This window comes from Carlito syrichta, unplaced genomic scaffold (assembly GCF_000164805.1).
Source record: "Carlito syrichta isolate Samal-C Ts95f unplaced genomic scaffold, Tarsius_syrichta-2.0.1 Scaffold106263, whole genome shotgun sequence".
Classification (NCBI taxonomy): domain Eukaryota; kingdom Metazoa; phylum Chordata; class Mammalia; order Primates; family Tarsiidae; genus Carlito; species Carlito syrichta.
This window is the reverse complement of record NW_007050359.1, coordinates 183,751-202,685: the sequence shown is the minus strand read 5'-3', so window position 1 is coordinate 202,685 and position 18,935 is coordinate 183,751.

The window sequence follows — 18,935 nt, the reverse complement described above, 5'->3', positions numbered from 1 at the left end:
GGTGCTGTGGCACACTCACAGCCACCACAGCCTCAACCTGCTGGGCTTAGGAGATCCTTCCGCCTCAGCCTTCCAAGTAGCTGGAACTACAGACACATGCCACCACATCCAGCTAATTTTTGTGATTTATTGTAGAGACAAGGTCTCGCCAAGTTGCCCAGGCTGGTCTCGAACCCCTGGACTCAGGCAATCCTCTCGCCTCAGCCTCCCAAAGTGCTGGGATTACAGGCTGAGCCACCATGCCCGACCCTGCATTTGTTTTTCTATCTCTCTCGAGAACAGTGACTTCACCCATTTGTTGTTGTGTTGACCTGACCCGTCAGGATCCGGTGGGCATTTGATCAGATTGAACAAGATCCTCAGGTTCCGGGAACCAAGACAAGGGTAATGGAGAGGCAGCCCAACATTGTGGCTAAAAGCTAGTGGATTCCAAAGCGTGGCAGTCAGCCTGTCTCCTGCCTCCAGCACTTGCTAGCTGTTTGGCCCTGGGCAGGTCACTTGCCCTGTCTGAGCTGCATCGCCTCCCTCGTGTGTGAGTAGGGATTGTGAGTACTCACAAGGCAATAAGTTGATGTGTGTAAATAACTCAGAACAGTGTCAGCCTGCAGTAAGTTAGCTCTGTGTTAGTGTGAGTGGCTAGTATTATCGTTGTTTATGACCAGAGTTGTTTGGCAACTGCCTGAACACCATTGCCAACACAGCACTGCCTGCAGTTCAGAAGCTGCTGTGTGGGAGACGCTGTGTGAGGTATGTTCACTCATGGCTCCCACGAATCCTCATTTAATCCCATTAAACCAGTTCTCTTTATTATCCTGTTTTGCAGATGAGAAAACACAGACATAGAGAGCTTTTCTTACTTAGCCAGGTTCACCTCCCTTGTCCTCGGTTCCTCCCTGGTCTGGGTACTAAGTGTGCAGCAAGGGTCAGCAGGATCAGGCAAGAAAACCAGCCCTGTATGTCTTCAACAGACAGATCCCAGCACCAGCACCAAGCCTGGCATACAGTATTTAATGCTTATCTGCTGAGTGAATGAATAAATGATAAGCATTTGGCCCAAATGGAAGACCCAGGATGCAAGGACTCAGTAGGCACACGAGAGAATAGAGTTCCAGCCTTTCCTCTCCTGCTCTGGACTCCAGGTAGCTATCTTAAACTTGGTCATTTTCCTTTTAGCTCAACAGACTTGACAACAAAGGACTTTGAGATCCTGAAGAGGAAATCATGATGGTATAGTTGAATGCCTCCAACTCCCACGGAGAGGAGGCCACAATCTCTTGGGGCTTTGGTGAGAGTTGACCCAATTGCAAACTTGGCTAGCTCAGGTTGGTCCAGATCAATGCCCTAAAAAAATCTCCAGAGGAAACAGGATAAAATAGAAGCCCAAATTTTGGGGCAGCAAAAATACCCCGTATGATACTATAATAGTGAAAACAGATCATACATTTGTCCAAACCAATAGAACACACAGCGCCAAGAATGATTCCCCGAAGTCAACTATGAATGCTGGGTGATCATGACGTCTCAATGTAGGCTTATCAGCTGTAACAAATATACCCCTCTGGTGGGGAATGTTGATTCTAGGGGAGGCTTTGCATGTGTGGAGAAAGGGGGTATAGAGGAAATTTCTGCCCCTTCTGCTCAGTTTGGACGTGAACCCAAAACTGTTCTAAAAAAAAGTCCATTAAAGAATAGAAGCCCAATTTGAAAAGGAATTTCAGACCCTTGAGTAAAATTATTTTTTTTTTTTGAGTTGGAGTCTCACTCCATCGTCCAGACTGGAGTGCAGTGGCACACTCCCGGCCATCGCAGCCTCGACCTGCTGGGCTCCGCGATCCTTCTGCCTCAGCCTTCCAAGTAGCCAGAACTACAGGCACGTGCCACCACGCCCAGCTAATTTTTTTATTTTTTGTAGAGATGAGGTCTCACCAAGTTGCCCAGGTGGGTCTCTAACCCACAGGCTCAGGCAATCCACTCACCTTGGCCTCCCAAAGCGCTGGGATTACAGGCTGAGTTACTGAGCCTGGCCGAGTAAAATTATAATGGTGTTGATAAGCCCTTTCTTAATAAGACAGCTAATCTGTCTGGTGTGTATATTAGGGTAGGAGAGGGACATTCATGACGACTAAAGGATACACAGATGTTAAACAGGAAGGACTTGGGTTCTGAGACATCTGATGACACTGGTAAATAAATAAGGAGAAAAAGAACGAGAAAAAAATATCCTAAAAACAGTCCTGACCAAAAAAATATATTGAAAGTCAAAGGACTTTGCTCACAAAACTTGATGACCCCTTTCTGATGGTCATCAGAAATGTGAAGTGGAAATGATCTCACTTGGACCAGCTGACAGGCTACCTGCCTGAAGTTCACCTTAGCGCAAAATCGTTACAGACTGAATATTGTTCAAGTTCATATTTTATGGCAGCCCTCGCAAAAGAATACAAAGATGAAATTTCCAAAGTAGAGCCTAAAAGCAGACATGGGCCAAAGTGGATACCAGCTTTTTTGATCCCTTCTTCTATGAAAATTAAGGCCTCAAAGGGTTCCAAGTGGATGTGGGTAAAAGTGTCATCGAGAAAAGGTGTCAAGGTTTTACTCCCCATGGGATAGCCCCAGGCAAGCTGAACTAGCTCCTAATGCTTCTCTCCATTTATTCTGTCTTCCTAAAATTCCTCAGGGTGGGGAGGTGGAATTCACGAAAATGAACTGTCATGGAAGACGTGGCTGTTGCTGGAACTTAATGAACAGGCTTTTGAAGCCCAGAACTCAGCTTTACTTTTCTCGGGAGATTTTCGGCACCAAAGAAAAGAGCCGACTGAAAGACTGTGCTGTTGAACAGGGCACAACTGTTGTTGAGGCTAGGAGCTGCTGTTTTAAGATCTGGCGAGATTTCCAAATACCCACATCAGTAACCCATGGAGCAGGTTGTAGAATCTGAACTATGCTTATTTCAGCACTATTATTCCTTACTTAAAGCCTTAACATTTGTGTTTTCTTGGTAGAGTCTCCTTTAAAAAGTCCCAGCAATAAGAAATGTATATATATATTAAATCACTTCACTTAGCATTTTAGGAACATAGATTTGTGTTTGTTTTCCCCCCAAATATAGAATGCAGCAGATTCTTTTGGGATCTTTGGAAGCTCTTCTATTGTGTAGCTCCTAAAGTGTAGCTGTCAAAATTACCCAAGCTCTTTACAAGAATGACCCACTTATTTGAGAAAAATGCATGTTGAAAAGCTAGATGGCATGTGTTTCTCCTCTATGCAGAAGTGGAAGGGGCTTAATTTGGCTTGAACTGGCTGCACCTACATGGCTTTGCTATAGAACTTGTGACATAATTACTCTAAGCTGGTGCTTGTCAAAGTTTTGAGTAGTCAGCACACAGCTAAAAGCTCTCAGGAGAACAGATTAAACTTGTTTGAGTTTTGTATGATCTGTGCGGTGATCTGTACAGAATTGTAGTCAGAGTGAAGTTATTGTTTACTACTCGGGTTAATAAAATTTAGAGGTGAGAGGAGGAAGGTAAAGGGAGAGGGAGGGCTGACAGAAAAGAAAGAGCCAAAGAGATATAGAGATATCGAGAGGTAGCAATATAGAGATAGAGATGAGAGAGAGAGAGAGAGAGAGAGAGAGAGAAAGAGAGAGAGAGAGAGATACTGACTCCTGACTCTCACTGGCTGATAACTAAACTAGTAATTACTATCTCTCTTTAAATGTGTGATAAAGCTGACACAGGGTATCTTGGGACTGTATTGCCCAGTGGGGGATCTAACCTAGTGTAGGTCAGGGAAGAAAGGCTTTCCAGAGAAAAGTGACTTCTCAGTTGAGATGAGATAAATGAGAGCTATTTAGCCAGATGAAAGGTGGGGCCTGAAAAGGTGGATTGGATGTATTTTCAGACAGGAAGACTAATATATACAAAGGTTTATGTTCTCAACTACTTAAGTGTTTGTACTTTATTTAACAAAGCTTATTCAACTTAGTTAATATTTACTGATTATCTGTATTAAGAGTCTTGTGAGGGGTAGTGGCAGTATTTTGATATGACATCCAAGGACACAAGACTGTTTGAATTTGGATCTGCTGCTGACTCCACCTGCAGTGGTGTTGCCAGACGCGACTGCTATAAACAAGTAAAATTGCAGATTGGAAATCAAATGTCATTGTGTAACAGTTAGACCGTCGTGTTTTCCACTAGAAGACGTCCCTGTCTATGGCCGAGGTGGATAGGTCAGGAAGGACATTATATGCAAGGTATGGTAACCTTGTCCAGGAGTAAAATGTGCCCAAGAATTCTTTGTTCCTAGCAATCCTAAGAAACTCTTCCTCATGTGAGAAGAAGGGTGAAATGTGGAGAGCTGGGGCAGATAAATAGGGGAAGCATTCTGGTCATGCATTCAATAACCTGCACAAAAAGTCTCGGTGATAGGTGCTGGGATGTCCTAAACTTCAAAGGAACTTACAGTGTAGAATAGCAGGAAAGCCATCATTAACAGCATTATTGAGAACACGTGTCAATGGCTCACCATAGGAACCCAATCTGGTCAATCACCTGTTTTTATACAACCCAAAACCACCAGTAGGATTTATATTTCTAAATGGTTGAAAAAAATCAAAAGATGAACACCACTTTATGGCGTTTGAAAACTGCACGGGCCTGGCTCAGTGGCTCAGCCTGTCATACCCGCACTTTGGAAGGCTGAGGCAAGAGGATTGCCTGAGCCCGCGGGTTCAAGACGAGCCTGAGCAAATTGGCAAGACCTCATCTCTACAATAAATAAAAAATTAGCCGGTCGCGGTAGCACACGCCTGTAGTTTCAGCTACTTGGAAGATTGAGGCAGAAGGATCGTTGGAGCCCAGTAGGTCGACACTGGGATGGTCATGAGCATGCCACTGCACTCCAGCCTGGGCGACGGAGTGAGACTCCAGCTCGGGGGAAAAAGAAAACTGCACGAAGTTCAAATTTCAGTGTCCATAAAGTTTTAATGGCTCTCAGCCACACTCATTCACATGTTATCTACTTCCACTTTTGAGCCATGGCAGAGTTGAGTAGTTGCCACAGAGGTTGTATAGCTGGCAAAGCTGAAGGTGTTATCTGGCCCTTTTCAGAAAATGTGTTTTGACCGATAACCTGAAAGTCTTGAGAGATCCAGTGGTTCCTGTCCTAGTTGCTGTACTGGGAAAATAAGGAACAATCTGGTGCCCGATGGCCTCGAGTCTCTGTTGCTGATGCTTTCTTCACTGATGCACGATACAAACAAATAAGTCTTTCCTTTTAACATCCTGGGCTTTGCTGTCACAGTTATGACAAGCTTAGAAGCAGTTTCTCAGGTTTGGTGAGCTGTTGATATTGAACTGTTTTTTTCCTGATCTCTTGAGCATTAAGGATTCTTCTTTATTACTTAAGCCAGATTAAGTTTGCTATGATGTGAATGTTTGTCTTCTCCAAACCTCAGGTCGAAAATTTGATCTCCAATGTGGTCATTGGAGGCAGAACCTGATGGGAGGTTTTTGGGTCATGGGGGTGGATCCCTCATGGATATATTAATGTCCTCCCTCCTATGTTAGTTTCCACTCTATTCGCTTCCACAAGAGCTGCAATTTTTAAATATCCTGTCATTTGCCCTTTCCCTAGCTTCCTTTCTTGCCATTTGATCTCTCTGCACATTCCGGTTCCCTTTCCACTTCTACTTCCACCATGAGTTGAAGCAGTTTGAGGCTCTGACCAGAAGCAGAGGCCCAATATGGAATTTTCCATCTGCCAAAACTGTGAGCCAAATACACCTCTTTTCTTTATAAACTACTCTGCCTCGAGTATGCTGTTATAGCAACACTAAATGGATTAAGACAAACAACACTAAAATCGAGTAAGACAAAGTTGTTGGCTGATTTTGATTTTCCTCAGAAGCAAACTCTGTGACAGAGAATAAATCCAGGTAGTTTATTTGCGAGGCAATAAACTACCTGGAAACACTGGGAACATTGATGAAGAAGTGGAAATTGAGTCAGAGAGGGCAGAAAGCCAATATAGTATTGTCAAGCTATTGTCACTGAACTGTGGTTTAGTCCTGTTAGGGAATTCAAGCAGACAGTGCAGCATGCACCTCAGAGTTATTTATACCAAGGGAGGAGGAGGTTGAAGTATTTATCATCAGTCATGGGTTGAGGACCACTCCTAAGAGGATGTTTGGCTGTTCTGATACCAGTCACAGCAGAGATGGGATGGACAGGAAAAAAGTCTATTTTTATAAGAAACTTCAGATGAAACAATTATTGACAAGGAGGAAAGTTTTAAAAGTAATTTTTCCTTGAAGGTACAGCAAAATAATGCATAAATAGGTATTTTGAATTATATACAAATCATAAGCCACTTTCAGTTTGTTGCACAGACCTCTAAAAGTGACAGTCAGAGAAAACATCAAAATGCTGTTGCATTATTTTCTGTTTGAGATGAAATTCAGATTTACACAGAACCTACTTGTATCAAGAATTAAATCTTTTTGGAAAAATTTTTCTGTAAGTCATGACTTCTAGATGTACTAAAATTGATATAATAAAATAGTTTATCAGATCTATTTTGATGCTATAAAATATGTTTAACAAGTCAGTAACAGTTGTACTCACAGAAAATCCTTCTTGAAATTTAAAATTATTAAAATTATTTGCAATCTTGCATTTTCCAAGAGTGATAGCACTTTCAATGATATGTATTGATAATGAGGTTGCTAAATGTATAAATATTGATACCTAACAAATATATTTGCAGGAGAAGGAATAAAAAAACTAATAATAAATCAAGTTGTCACATTAAGAAAGTATTCTTATTTATTGTATTACATAAAATTATGACACTAATATTTTCTTGTGATTTGTGGGCTTATATGGTTATTCATGATCATCATTACCCTGACTACACATTGCAAATAATACAGTCTTTTGATTATTTATTTATTATTTATTTTTATTTTTTGAGTTGGAGTCTCACTCGGTTGCCCAGACTGGAGTGCAGTGGCCGCTCCTGGCCACCGCAGCCTCGCCTGCTGGGCTCCGGCGATCCTTCCGCGTCAGCCTTCCGAGCAGCCGGAATTCCAGGTGCGCGCTACCACGCCCGGCTAATTTTTTTTAATTTTATTGTAGAGATGAGGTCTCACCAAGTTGCCCAGGTGGGTCTCGAACCCGCGGGCTCAGGCAATCCACTCACCTCAGCCTCCCAAAGGCGCGGGATTACAGGCTGAGCCACTGAGCCCGGCTTAATACAGTCTTTTTAAAGGAAAATATATTATGTTTCAGTATCTACAGCTTAACTGTACTTTTACTTGTACCTTTTGAACAAAGTGCTCCACATTTTAATTTTGGATGACCCCCCCAAATTATGTAGCTGGCCCAGTCTTTTTTTTTTTTTTTGAGTTGGAGTCTCACTCTGTCGCCCAGACTGGAGTGCAGCGGCCGCTTCCGGCCACCACAGCCTCACCTGCTGGGCTCTGGCGATCCTTCCACCTCAGCCTTCCAGTAGCTGGAACTACAGGCGCGCGCTACCACGCCCGGCTAATTTTTGATTTCTTGTAGAGATGAGGTCTCGCCAAGTTGTCTAGGTGGGTCTTGAACCCGCGGGCTCAGGCAATCTACTCACCTCAGCCTCCCAAAGCGCAGGATTACAGGCTGAGCCACCAAGCCTGGCTCTGGCCCAGTCTTTAGAACCATGATTCCTTCTAGGTCATGTGGTTGAAATGTCAGTAAGATCCAGGTCCTGGACATCCTACAGAGCCCTCTCTTGTTCGTGGAGCCATTCAATATCAAGAGCCTTCCGAGTTACATGATTAATGGATCAGAACCATATTTCCAAGTGTGGTCTGTGCTATCTTCAAAATCCAGAGTAGCCTTCCAAAGGCAGCACTTCTTTCACACTGGTAGGAGGTGGAAGATGCAATAACATGTCTTTTATTTTGGAAGGGATATTCTGACATGCCCCCAAACCACTGACTCACTGTACTCTTGGTCCCAAATCTTTGTAGGGTTTATCTCCCACTCTCTAGCCTACAAAAGTTTCACCAGGGCATCTAGAAGACTTGCTACTTCATGACTACTAGTTTTAATTAACATAATATCATTAATATCAGGGGCCAGGCTGATGTTATGCAGAATGCTTAGACAAAAATTAAGATCCTTTTAGACTACACAAGGACAGAGAAGAGTAGGGCGAACATAGCCCTTGCACAAGATGGTGAGTCACCTGCACAGTCCAGGGGAATGTGAACTCCTTCTGATCCTTCTTCCCTAAGGAGATTGAAAATAATGTATTTGTGGTACACCAAGCACCAAAGTCCACTCCTGCAGTGACATCATTAATCCCTTCAGAAGGACAGAGGCTTCATGACCCAATCACCTTGTAAAGGCTCCACCTCGCCCAGACATGGTGACTCATGCCTGTAATGCCAGGACTTTGGGAGGCTAAGGTGGGAAGGCTGCTTGGGACCAGGAATTCAACAGCAGCCTGGGCAATGTAGTAAGACTCTGTCTCTAACACCCTCCCCCCCAAAAAAATGATTAGCCAGGTGTGGTGATGCACATCTGTAGTCCTAGGTACTAGAGAGGTTCACTTGAGCTCAGTTTGAGGCTATATATAGTGAGCTATGATTGAGCCACTGCACTCCAGCCTGGGCAACAGAGCAAGACCATGTCTCAAATAACAAACAAACAAACAAAAATCCCAAAAGGCCCCACCTCTTAATACTATTACAATGACAATTAAATTTTGACATACATTCAAACCATGGCAACCTGGGATGCGGTATTACTTCTAGAGTGGGGGTCAGTTTCAAGGGGCATCTACTTGACCTTTCCTGCTATAATAGCTTGTTACTCCACAGATCAAGGAACCAATGTGTGTGTGTGTTGGGGGGGAGCTGGGGAAATGATCATAGAATGAGTCCCTGGACACTGGGACCTATTGCAATAAACTTAAGCCAGGAGTTCATTTGTCGTATGGCTTCAGTAAGTCCCTCAGTAACTGAGGGAAACTGGATCTTTATAAGAGGTTTGACTGACGGTGTAGAACATTTCTCAGAGTTAATTCATCAATGGCATGAGGGAGCTGAGGTCTTCTTCTTTTATTCCTGCCAGCCATTGGCTGAGGGCTGTTCCCAGGGAGGGTATTAATTCCTGGGCCCTTTCAGGCTGCCCTGTGTAGGAGCAGACTAGGTATTGGAAGCCTGAGAAGGCTTTCAGACAAAGTCACAGAAGCTTTTAATCGGAAGTTGGGTGGGTGTGCACAGAAATGGTCATTGTCAAGATGACTATGCATCAAGTACCAGCATTTTTTGCTACACTTGGATTTTTTTTGGCACTTGATCCAAATGCTTCCCAGTTGACCGTCTGGATCGTATTCAATACTTTTACTTTAGGGGCTCTTTCTGGGGAGCTTTTAAATTTTGCCTCTACCTCAAAATTTATTCTTGCTACAGTTCTACCTAAATTCATGGAAGACTTTGCGCTCAATCACTCTCTTGGTCATTCTATTATTTTTTCAAAGCAAAGAGTTATTTGGAAATAACTTCTTCAATTGGAATTTAAATACTTCCCTGTTTAGCACTATGTCAAGCCTTAAATGTAGCATGTGTGACACTCACTAGCAAATGACAACAGAGAGTATTTATTATTTATTTTTATTTTATTTATTTTAAAATATTATTTCTTTTAGCAAAGAGTATATAGCAATTCATTCCCACTTTTTCAGGTGAAAGACTTTTAATATGTATCTCTGCTCAGAACTGGAGATATTCATTAATTACCTGCGAAAGAGAGCAGGGTGTATAAGGAAGATCTTGCCCTCAAGAAACTACCATACAAGACTCTGCTCTCCGATATGGTAGCCACTAACAACTTGTGGCTACTGAGCATTTCATGTGTGGTTAGTTCCAGTTGAGATGTGTTGTAATTTAAAATAAGAGCCATATTTCTTTCTTTCTTTCTTTTTTTGAGTTGGAGTCTTACTCTGTCACCCAGCCTGGAGGGCAGTGGCACACTTAGGGCCACCCCAGTGCGACCTGCTGGGCTCCGGGGATCCTTCTCCCTTAGACTTCCAAGTAGCTGGAACTACAGGCGTGTGTTACCATACCCTGCTAATTTTTTATTCATTGTAGAGACGAGATCTTGCTAAGTTGCCCAGGCTGGTCTTGAACCCGTGGGCTCAGGCAACCCACCCTCCTCAGTCTCCCAAAGTGCTGAGATTACAGGCTGAACCACTAAGCCCAGTCAAGCACTGTATTTCAAAGACTTAGACAAAGAGAAAATGATGTAACATACCACATTAATAATTGTTATATTGGTTATATGTAGAGATAATGCTTTGGATATGTTGGGTTAATTAAAATCTATTATTAACATTAATTTCACCTGTTTCTTTTTGCTTTTTAATAGTATGGCTATTAATAAAACTTTTAAACTTCATACATGGCTCACATTTCCTCGTATACCACATAATAATTGTTTCTCGATTATCACTGACCCACAGACATATTTCTATTGGTCAATGATGATCGAGAAACAATTATTATGTGGTACACTAGGAAATATGAATTAAAATTCATTATGTTAGGTTTTGAAAGAGAAAAGATACATCCAAATGATTTACTATCCTCAACTAGCTCTTGGTCTAATGTTTGAGGAAGACAAACTAACATCTAAATGAGAAGAGAAGATAACCTATTCAACATGATGTTAGCTGTGAGTATGGACTTCATTATTTATGGACTTTATTATTTTAATGTTTGGTTCTTCTGTGCCTAGTGTGTTGAGTTTTTCTTTATCATAAGGGGGTGCTGATTTTTGTTGAATGCTTTCTCCACATCTACTGATATGATCATATGGTTTTGCCCTTCATTCTGTTGATGTGATAAGTTACATCACATTTGATGATTTGCGTATGTTGAACCATTCTTGTATCTCTGGGATAAATCTCACTTGATCATGGTGTATTCTCTTTTTTGATATGCTATTGGATTCAGTTTGCCAGTTTTTTGTTGAATATTTTTGCATCTCTCTTTATCAGGGATATTGGCCTGTAGTTTTGTTGCTGTTATTGTATCTTTGTCTGTTGTTGGCATCAGCAGGATAATGCTGGTCTTGTAAAATTAGTTAGGGAGAAGTTTCTCCTTTTCAATTTTTTAGAATAATTTGAGAATTGGTATTAATTTTTTTTTCTATATTTGGTAGAATTCTGCAGTGAATCTACTCAGTCCTAGGTTTTTCTTTTTTAGGAGACTTTTTATTACTGATTCAGTATCACTGCTTATTATTTGTCTACTCATATTTTCTATTTTTTTAAATTCATTCTTAGTTGTATATTTCCAGTAATTTATTTTTGTTTTCTCTAAGTTTTCCAGTTTGTTCATAATAGTCTAATAGTCTTTTGTACGTCTGGAGTATCAGTAGTAATGTCTCCTTTTTTGTTTCTGATTTTGTTTATTTGAGTCTTCTCTTACTTTGGTCAGTCTAGCTAGTGGTTTATCAATTTTGTTTTGTTTTGAAAAACCAACTTTTCATTTTTGTTGGGAGCCAGCCACGGAGGCCCACTGAGCGTTAGGGATCAGGAAGGGCCGTTGACCCCGAGACCACTAGGATGCGTTCGGGAGCTATTGACCCCATTTCCTCCCCCTTTCTACTCAGCACTAACCAGATCAAGTTCCTGTGAGCTCAAAACATAGAAACTCTGAGATCAGTACGAACACAAGCTAACTGCTCATTGCTCCCGTTCTTCCACAAACTGCAGTTTTGGCTTTCACACATCTTATAATTCAAACTCGTGTCACATCGAAGAGCCTTAGTATTGGTCACAGGCTTCTGGGTCATAATCTTAGGATTTATTGAAGGTGTAAATTGTAGAATACAGTTTTAGAAGACAGCCATTTTGTTGAAAGAATGCGGCTGGGTTACTTGCAGGTAGTCCACTGTGAACTTTGGACTGGGCCACATTCCAAACATTCTGGGATGGGCCACTTTCATTTGTAAATAAATACTTAAGCTTCTATAGAATTGTTTAACTTGGCATAAATTAATCAGCTGATGATGAAAAAGGTTTATAGAATATGTCAGTCACAGATTAGGTTATCCTTTGTTATGGAATTTTAAGATTATCATATGAAAAGGGTTTAAAGGCAATCATTGATTAAGTTTTCATGGATTAAGGCTTCTGGTGGGGTGGGGGACACCCCTCCCACATCTGACTTTGTGTATAAAAGACCCGTTGTAATTCCCAATAACACACATTGCTTCTGCACTAGACTGGAGTCCAGTCTCTTTCTTTCTCTCTCTCTCTCTCTCTTCTTCCCCCCAATCGCCGATGCCGTCTCCACCTTTGGGGTACCCCGAACCAAGCTGGAGCTGGTCTCCGGCACATTTTATTATTTTTTTAATCTTATTTCATTTAGTTCTGCTCTGATTTTTATTATTATTTTTTCTTCTGCTAATTTTGGGTTTGTTTGGCTTCACTTTTCTAATTCCTTGAGGCATATCATCAATTTGAAAATTTTTTTTTGATGTGGGCATTTATTGCTGTAAATTTCCTTCTTAATACAGGGTTTTGATATGTTTTGTTTTTATTTTCATTTGTTTCAAAATTTTTTAAATTTTCCTCTTAATTTCTTTGTTGACTCAATTGTTATTAAGGATCATATTGTTTAATTTTTGTGTACTTTCCAAAGTTCCTTTTGGTATTGATTTCTAGTTTTGTTCCATTGTGGTCTGAGAGGATACTTGATATGATTTCAGTTTTCAAAAATTTGTTGAGATTTGTTCTGTGATTTAACATGTAGTCCATGCTGAAAAATGTTTTATGTGCTGATGAGAAAAATGTGAATTCTGTGGTTACTGGGTAGAATGTAATTAAATGTAAATATCTGTTGTGTTCATGTGGTCTAACCTCCAGTTTAAGTCCAGTGTTTTTTGTTGATTTTCTGTCTAGATGATCTATCTAGTGCTGAGGGTGGGGTGTTGAAGTCCTCCACTATTATTGCATTGGAGACTATCTCTTTCTCTAGATCTAGTAATATTTGCTTTATGAATCTGGGTGGACCAGTGTTGGGTGCATATATATTTAGAATTGTTACATCCTCCTGTTGAATTGATCCCTTTGTCATTATGTAGTGGCCTACTTTGCCTTCTTTTACTATTTTTGACTTAAATTCTGTTTTATCTGATATAAGTATAGCTACTTACGTTCACTTTTAGTTTCTGTTTGTGTGGAATATCTTTTCCCATTCCTTCACTTTCAATTTGCGTTTATCCTTAAAAGTGAGATGAATCTCTTGTAGGTAGCAGATGTTAGATCACATTCTTTAAAAAAATCTATTTAACCAGTAGATATCTTTAAAGTGGAGAATTTAATCCATCTACATTCAGGGTTTTTATTGATCTATGACATTTTGTTCCTGGCATATTGTTAATTGTTTTCTGGTTGTTTCGTATATTCTGTATTTTTTTTTTTCTTAATGATTTTCGTTGTGGTTTGCTAATTTTCTGTTGTTGTACCATTTGAGTCTTTTGTCATCCACATTCGTACGCTTGCTTTAGCAGTGACTTTCATATTTTTGTGGGTTTCCATGATGGTAACTGTCATCCTTTCACTTTCAGTTTTATAAATCCCTCAAGCAGTTCTTGTAAGGCTTGTTTGATAGTGGTGAAATTCTTCAACATTGCTTGTCTAGAAAACACTTTATTTGCCTTCATTTACAAAATATGTTTTTGCTTGAGATAGTATCCTTGCCTGGCAAAATTTTTCTTTCAGCACTTTGAATATATCATCCCATTCTCTTTTGGCCTGTAAGATTTTTTTTTTCTTTTTCTGAGAAGTATGCTGTTAGTCTGATAAAGTTTCTCTTATGGGTGATTAGCTGATTTTCTCTCACTGTTTTTAGATCTTTTTCTTTGTCATTGACTTAGTTTATCTGTAACGTGACATGGAGAAAACCTTTTGCATCTTATCTACTTGGGGATCACTGGGCCTCCTGTAGTTGGATATTTAAATCTTTTGTTTGACACAGGCTGTTTTCCCCTATTATTTTGTTATATAGGTTGTTTTTTAACCCTTTGGTTCTCTCCTCATCTTCAGAGATATTGATAATTCACATTTTTGGTCACTTTTTGGTGTCTCATATATCATGAAGACTTCGTTTATTATGTTTTATTATTGTTTTTCTGTATTTCTGTCTGACTGGCATATTTCAAAAGTCCTATCTTTAAGTCCTGAGATTCTCTCTCTTGCTTGGTCTAGTCTGTTGTTGAAGCTTTCCAGGTGTATTTTGTATTTCACTCAAGGAATATTTTAATTCCAAAATTTCTGTTTGGTTCTTTTTTATGATATCTATCTCTTTGGTAAATATCTCTTTGGTAAATATTTATATCCTGAATTATTTTTTTATTTCAAAATCCTCTTGTATCTCATTGAGCTTTTTAGTATTATAACTTCAAATTCTTTTTCTGACATTTCATGAATTTCTTTTATATGGGAGCGATTGCTGGGAAATTATTGTGCTTCTCTGGAGGTGTCATATTTCTTTGCTTTCTCATGCTTCCTGTGTTCTTATGTTGAAATCTGTGAATCTAGTGTAATAGTTATTTTGTCCAGTTTTTAAACTTGCTTTTGTAGGGGAGGACTTTTTCCTGATGATGTATCAGTGGTTTGGTTGGGTAGGGCACTTTGGCTTTGATTCTGGGTGCGTGCAGTACTGTAGTCTCTATATGATTTCTTTGACTGTAAACAGTCAGCGGTATCTGTGATTTCCTTGGTTGTTTAGGGTATGGTTATTAGTGGAGGTTATGGTGAAGTTTTGCAGGGCACAGGGATGTCAAATGGGCCAGTCTTTGGACCCCAGTGGTTGTAGTGGTGGGCTGAGCATGCCTGATCTTGGGCCTGAGACTGGCGTACACTGGCACTAGTGCTAGCAAGATGAGGTGGGCTGACATCTTGGGTTTTGCTCAGATGCTGTTATTATTAATAGCAGCAGTGGGCTGGTGGGTGAGCAGGTTTATTGGGTCTGTGGGTAACCGTGTGGTGGTGTGGGCAAGGGCAATAGCAGTGGTTGGATGATGCTTTGGGTTCTGAGCAGTGTGCCCTGATGTTGGCGGTAGCTGTGGTGCAGTGTCACAGCCCCAGACATGTCAGAGACATGCAGCTCTCTGATTCTCTCACTGTCTGCAGTAGCAATACCAATACCACAGTGCCACTCAGGGAGGAGGGAGGAGGGAGGAAGGAGGGGGGAGGCAGGAAGGAGTGGGGAGGTACCATGCCCTTCACCCACAAACCTAGGCACACAGTCATGCTGTCTGTGGAGGTACGGTAACCACCCAACCTCAGACAGGCAGACCTCTGGCTCTCCTGCCCCAGCCTCTAGTGACTTGTGCCTGAGCTGTGTATGGAGGGAGAGAAGGGATCTCGCTATTTACATGTGAGCTCAAGTGCAGAGGCTGCTCTACCAGTGGGACTCTCTTCTCTGAGCACAGAGTTTATGCCACTGTTGGGGGAAGGGTCATTTCTCATAGTCCTAAACAGGAAGTTCTTGGGCTCTAGAAAATACATACTTTGGTTTCTTTTGTCCTAGGGGCTGCCTTTTTGGGAGCACTTTACCATTCTTTTCCCAGAGACTAGTACTCCTTGTAGGCTAGAATATGGGGATTACAAAGCACCTTTGGGTTCAACCAGCACTGTGCCATTGTAGCCCTCCAAATGGACCCTGGAGAGTGTCAGCGGGGATTCCCAGGATGTGGAAACATGGAGGTGGTGGTTTCCAGGGCAGGCAGGATGCAATTCTGTGATGGCTGTGCGCTCATAATGGCACCCAGCTGCAGCTGCCTAGGTCTTGGGTAACCCGGTGCAAGTTCCTTATCAGGTGCAGTATCCTCCTGGGGTCTCCAAATCACTGCTCATGTGTCAGGGATAGTGTAGGTAGAGGGTCTCCAGGGCTTGGCTCGGATTGCAGCAGTCCACAGCGGGGGATGTGGGATGCTGAAGTTCTACCGCTCACCCTTTCCCTGCAATACTGAGTCCCTCCAGACCCTTGGCCCATCTTGACTGATCTGACTGCTTGCTTCCTTTTCCTTTTGTACCTCGGGTATATTCCCTTACATCTCTGTTGGACTCTAGCGTTCTGTCCCACATGTTCTACTTGCGGTGTGATTATCTGTTGGTCATTTTGGTTCTTTCTGGTGAAAGTGGATGTCTGATGTCTCTAGTCTGCTGTCTTGAAAACAAGAGTTCTTAATTATATTTTACTATGCCATTTGTCCATGTCTCCCTTTTCTCATCGCAACGCACAAAACACAGCACTTCTGATCTTTCATGTATTATAATAATTCCGTTTTTGCAGCCCCCCATGGCAGTGGGGAAAGTGACTTGACTAAGACTAGAAAGTGAATTCCTTCCATTTTGCAGTAGACTAAGGAGATTTAGTTTTGTCCTGAGAGCAATGGAAAACTATTCAAGATGGATAAACTTGGATGAAAGATGTACGGCCACATTTGTGCTTCAATCATTAATTCATTCAACAGATATTGTTGTGTGCCCGTGGGTGTGAGGTGTTGTTCTAAGTGCTAGGATTCTAATGACTGGGGAAGATAATAGATGGCTTGTGCAAAGAATACGTTGCATTTTAGAAACTGGTTCATGCTATAGAGGAAAATATGAGTGTAGGGGGAAGATAGAAAGTGCTGGACTGGAGCTTATGCTTTTAAATAGGAAGGTCTGGAAGGTCTTGAGAAGATGGTGCTTGAACAAAGATATGAAGAAGTGAAGGGATCGAGTCATGCTGATATTTGTGGAAAGAACATTTCAGACAGAAGGTACAACAGAAGAAAAGACCCTGTTGTGGTCATGTGTCTGAACTATTTAAGGAAGAGCAAGGAGGCCAAGATCGAAGGATTGGTGTGAAAGAAGGGAAAAGGCCAGATCAGATCAGGTCTGGCAGGCCATTTCATAGGTTTTTTTTTTTTGAGTTGAAGTCTCACTCTGTCACGCAAGGTGGAATGCAGTGGCAAACTCATAGACTCCACAGTCTCAACTTGCTGGACTCAGGCAATCCTTCCACCTCAGCCTTTCAAGTAGCTGGAACTACAGGTATGCACCACCACACCCAGCTAATTTTTTGATTTATTGTAGAGATGATGAGGTCTTGCCATGTTGCCCAGGTTTGTCTCGAACCTGCAGGCTCAGGTCAATCCTCTCGCCTTGGCCTCCCAAAGTGCTGGGATTACAGGCTTGAGTCACCACTCCTAGCCATAGGATTTTCCTTGAATGAGATAGACCCATTGTAGAAGACCTTCTGGCCGCAGCATATTGATATCTCCAAATTCTGGTTGAGGTTATTAGTCAGATATAAATCCCTAGGAAGACAAAGTGGCTACCCTGTTAGCATTTCATCTGGCAATATATAACCCTCCATCTCTATGTCTCTGACATAAATGTTACATTCAAAATGTGTCACACTGTACTCTTCTAAAATGTCAGATTACCTATGTTCCAGCTTTTGTCTAAGCTGCTTCTGTGTCTGGGGTTCAAATATGTTGGGGTTGGCTGATGGCATGGAGCTTCTAGAAGTCCATTTGTGGGAGGAATTATTGTCAGATAAAGGAGTTTGGAAAAGGGAAAAGAATTAGTAGATCATCATTATATCTGCAGTGGTGATTGGCCATGTGTGTGTTTGTTTGTATGTGTGCGTGTGTAGAGACCAAGTACCCTAGTCGGCCCATGATAGTGCCAATTGGTGTCCTTTGTCCCGTTATAATTATTAATGGCATCTGTTAGGGGGAGCCCCAGGCAGAAAGAAGGGGGGTGTCCATGAGAATGCTATGAGACACAGAACCACAAACAACATTGTGATGGGAACTAGCTATCGAAGTGTGACCCAGCCATGGCACGGCTGGAAATTCCCAGAGATGGCACCAGAGACAATAATGAGACACATTTAAACTGCCTCACAGGCAAGGACAGTTCCTATTAGACAGATGTACACTAAAATCAGGACAGTTTGAGATTTAATAAAGGACTATTTACAAAGATATTGACAGTGTACAGAGATGCACCAAGGCCTTAAAAGGAACGAGGGAACAGAGTGGCTGTGGGAATCTGGAAAGAGTCCCATGGAGAGGCCACCTTACAAAGAACAATGACCTCCTCCATCAAGGGTCAAGGAACCCAGTGGCCTGAGGCAATCTGCGAGGCAGAAGCCTATTGGGGAAGTGATTAACAGGGCCTTGCCCACCTTCCTCCCTCTGGGAGAGCCTGCTGGGGCGGGATGCCGGCAGAGAGCCAAGGGGAAGGCTGAGGAGTCTGGAGAGCCAGATGGGATGGGAGATGTGCTCACAGCCTCTTCCGTTTGTGTCACCAGTGGGGATTGAGCAAGAAAAGAAAACCCTGATGGAAGTCACCGAGCTGTGGGTAGCCTTTGTGAGCACTGATGAAATACTCTCCGTGACAACCTCCAGAAATACTGAGGAGGAGGCTCATTGAAAGGGATGGTGCTCTCAAAAACAAGCAAAGCCCCCTCCCCTGGAAGTGTCCTTCCTCCCCTGGCCACTAAAATGAAGCTTTTGGGATTGGTGTGACCCCACGATGAACTCTGGCCTAAAGGGAAACAGGATATGTGCAGTGTAGGAACATTTCAGAATTTCCAGATGTTCTTTTCTGAGGCAGGCACGTTTAACTTTTTCTCCTCCCTAAGGGCTGCACACAAAGTGTCTATACCTTCCATATGCTGGCTCCATCGTTGGGGCCCATGGCTAGTAGCAGAAGTGTGAATGCTGAGAGGAAGGGTGTCAACAGTTCTGTGTGGTTTTGAATGATATGAAGAAATGATATCGGATGCAGCTGCGCACACGTTTTATTTTGTTGATCTCTCAGTTGGTGAATGATTTGATAAGCATGGCTGATAAGATGTGAGAACTCAG